The sequence below is a fragment of the Triticum aestivum genome, unplaced genomic scaffold, assembly GCF_018294505.1.
Source record: "Triticum aestivum cultivar Chinese Spring unplaced genomic scaffold, IWGSC CS RefSeq v2.1 scaffold94222, whole genome shotgun sequence".
Lineage (NCBI taxonomy): Eukaryota > Viridiplantae > Streptophyta > Magnoliopsida > Poales > Poaceae > Triticum > Triticum aestivum.
In genome coordinates this window covers 14,394-18,220 of record NW_025228401.1, presented here as the reverse complement: position 1 = coordinate 18,220, position 3,827 = coordinate 14,394, and the positions used below count along the sequence as shown (strand labels likewise).

The window sequence follows — 3,827 nt, the reverse complement described above, 5'->3', positions numbered from 1 at the left end:
CTTCACAATTGGCATTTGCTTGTCTGGAAAGTGCTTGGATGCTTCCTAAAATCATAATTTGGTATGTTGTGTTTGGTGGCACTATCATTCCACCACCAAAAAGTTGTGATAACACACATGACTCATCTTATTCACTTTACAACTCAAACACTAATCTAGATTGCCTAATTTTTTGAAACTAAATTTGTAATGTTTTGCAAGTTGTTATGTGTAAACTAGATAAGCATTGCTTGCGTAGAACTTAGTTTGTAATCTTGTGTGACCTGTTAAGATAGATGAGACTAGTAATGTAACTTGATTTACTAGGTCATGACTCATCAAATTCTTTTTACATGTCAAGTGTTTTAGCTTTCTAGAAGTTATTAGCAAACATCAATTGTGTAATGTTCTACAAGTTGTTACGTGTAAACTAGATAAGCTTGACTTGCACACAAAAAGGATTGTAATCATGTGTGACCTGTTAAGATAGATTAGAGTAGTAATAAAGATTGCTTTGATAGACCATGACTCATCAAATTGCTTTTACTTATCTTAACTGTTGTATATGTTGTACAAGTTATTAACACTTATCACCTTGGTATGGCTTCCAATGTGTGTGCATGCCAAGGTATGTGTAGCTTCTATTCGTTTGTAGATCTTATTTTGTTTTACGCGAAATCATGCAAATGATCATCTATGGTAACGCTTGCGAGTGCAGTTGCAACAATGTTGGCAGGGTAGGAGGAAGGCTGTGGGATGGCATGAGTTCTTGTAACAACCTATAGTTCATTATGGTTTTTTTGGTGGTACCTACAGTTCATTATGTTTGGAAAGATATGTGTTCTGTTTTTCATGGGCGCTAAAAAACTTATGTTTTAAAATTTGCAAACTGGCCCTGTCTGTTCTATGGGCTGCTACTGGTGGCCAATTTGAAGACATGTGGTGCATTGGGCCTAGACGCTGCAGAGAGCCCAACTAGGCTCGCTCAGAAGGAAAAAAAACTCCCATGGATCACTCCCTTGACGACCTCCTTCCTCCCTCGAGAACTGGGCACGCTGCACACCCACTCCTCAACATGCACCACTACACCTCCCTTGCCCTCCCCTCACGCGTCGCCGCTGCCAACCACCTTGTCTTCCTCATGCCGCCTCACTACCGGCGTCCTCCCGTATCCTCTCCCCAAAGCCGTCGACTTCATCTCTCACCATCTCTTCCCCTTCTCATCAGAAGAGAAGAGGGAGATTTTTTTTTCTCAAATACAGAAGAGGGAGATCGACCAGGTCTGGCGCCGGCCATGGCAGCGGCCACATCTGCCACAGGCGCAGCCACCTCGCCGAATAGAAGATTGGATAGATAGATAGATTAAGACTAGGCATAACACTTAGGTTACACCATATCTAGCTAAAATTTACTGTAACCAGAATCAACAGCGAGCAGGATTGAAGATTGAAACAAACTTGCACCTTGAGCAATGGCGCCGGCGTGCTCCCTAGCTCCAGGAGTCTCCCTCCCAGCACACCAGCTCCCCTTGCCTTCACCTTCTACGCGCTCTGTTTTGACTGCAGGCTGCGGCACGTACCGTGCACACGGGGGCGAACCATCGAGCCGTGGCCGCTGCGAGGACGGTCTCACTGGGCGCCGCCAGGAGGATGCTCGGTTCAGCCATGTGTGGTGGTGCATGCAAAAAACGAGTGATCGATCAGGTCGATCCATAGAGCGTCCACGGACAAACTCTTACATGCTTGTTGCTTCTTCTCCAGATACGGCGGCGGCTAGGTGGCGTCCTTGCGGGCAGTGGAGGCGGTGCTGGGCGTGCCACCGCTGTGCTCGTGCGCCTATGAGCTGCAGATGGCCAGCCAACGCTACCTAGACGCCCGGTGCACAAATAACTAACGCAAAAACCACACAACAATCACCACTTGCATGCTCTACCCCTCTACCCTGTAGTACTCTATTCTGTCAACTTCACTTTGAGAAAATTCAGTTCACAGTATATTGCATATAAAAGATGGCGCCATGGCGTAATTCTGGAACTGATCGTTCCATCAGACTATACAAGTAACAACCGAAATAGCTTATCTGATCGGTTTTGCTGCTTGTGTAGAACGGATGGTGAGTTCGGCGGCGGGCATCCGGTAGGAGCGGTGAACATATCATATATGCATGTACAACACCGGCTCAGGTACTTAATCAAACACACTTCACTATGGTGAAGCTCGCTCTCTTGATCGTTGGAAACAAACTGTGGTGTTAGGAGCAAAATTCATTTTGGTTAACTGTATAGCCCTTTTTGGGAGCAACTAAACAAGTGGAAATTTCAGAACTGGATTTGCACTGAAAAATCAGGATTGGCATAATTATCTGATCCATCTACATGGCATGGGTCTTTATTTAAGTCTCTACTCTAGACACATGATTGCTTTCCCTGCCATGAACTTGCGACTTTGAAACCAGGCACCGAAGTGGCATCTAGGTACTGCGACTGGCCATCACTGGATGATGTATTGTTGGTATCACTACTTTGAAACCAATGTTCACAAGCTTATAATATGTATTACTGACATACATGGGTGCATGCATGGCGTACAGATAGTAGTTGTGCAGGCATTGCTGTCCAAAGTCAGTATTTTTTTTGTCGCAAAAGAGCGACTATTATTGCGGTGGCATTCTTGTTCATGGTGCAGGAAATCTCTGGACATGACAAAAGTATATATCTAGCTAGGTGGCATTGCTTCAGCATTTTTTGAGCTCTTCAAGAATATAGACAAGGTAGTAAGTTTCATGGTGGATCAAGCACGATTTTAGTTTATTTGTTTGTGAGCACTACCATAATTTACATGGGATTTGTATGCAAACTTCTGAAAATAAGGTTGAATGTTCATTTTTAGTGGGGTCATATTTTGTGACAATGACTTCACAATCACATTTCTAAATATGTCGTTTAATTTTACATTTTTATAAGCAGTTGGTTTGCTTATTTCATATCACTCCATAAAACTAGATATTTTGAGTTTTGAAATTCTACAAATCATACTTCTGTCATTTCCTGTTCCTTCACTCATGGCTTCATCCATTCCCAGTGACCAACACTATGTTACATATGCCACTAACATAAGTTGACTAGCTACAGCTCGAAAATCCAGATTGTATAATCACCACGGTGAGAGCTGAGAACTGCATTCCTTCCAATTTGGAAAAAAGGTTGTTGGTCAATTTGGTATTCACTAGACCTAAATAGCAGCCACTTGCTTTAGTAAAATAGAGAGTAAAATTCGTGGTTTGCTTCAGTTCTTAAAACCTTTTTTGTCTTTTGATTACCAAAGTTCTCAGAAAAGTTTTCAGGACGTCTACTCATTATTTATCTTTTGGATCAAATTCAAATAATAATAAAATAAATGGATGTGATTCCATCATGGCCATTTCAAATATTTGAAAGTAAAATCCAAACATTATCCTTAGATTACAATAGGAATTACAGGTCAACTGTTCGAGATAAGAAATACAAATGATTTATTATATTATTAAAAAAAGAAAAAAATTAGTTAAAAAGAATGGATGTGATTTGCTTGAAAGAACGTGTATCGAGTTTCCAGAAAAACAACGCTAGGCTCACTCTATTGGAATCAGTCGGATCAGAAAAGAAAACATATATAAGAGGAAAGCTGGAGTCTGAACCTAACTTATATACGTGTCTTTCCATATAACTTATTATAAGTGATTTTTTATGATTAGGAAAACACAATGGATTCATAAACTCTAAGGCATCTCCAACGCCGACCCTCAATTAAACCGTCCACAACCATCCGGACCACATGATCCGGACGTGTTGTACCATCTAATGCGGGCTT

The 3,827-nt window shown here is 41.7% G+C and overlaps 1 pseudogene; it reads left to right on the top strand.

The window, feature by feature from the left end:
- Positions 1-1,130: 1,130 nt before the first annotated feature.
- On the top strand, positions 1,131-2,602 carry LOC123174135 (rhodanese-like domain-containing protein 15, chloroplastic; annotated as a pseudogene).
- The last annotated feature ends 1,225 nt before the right edge of the window (positions 2,603-3,827 follow it).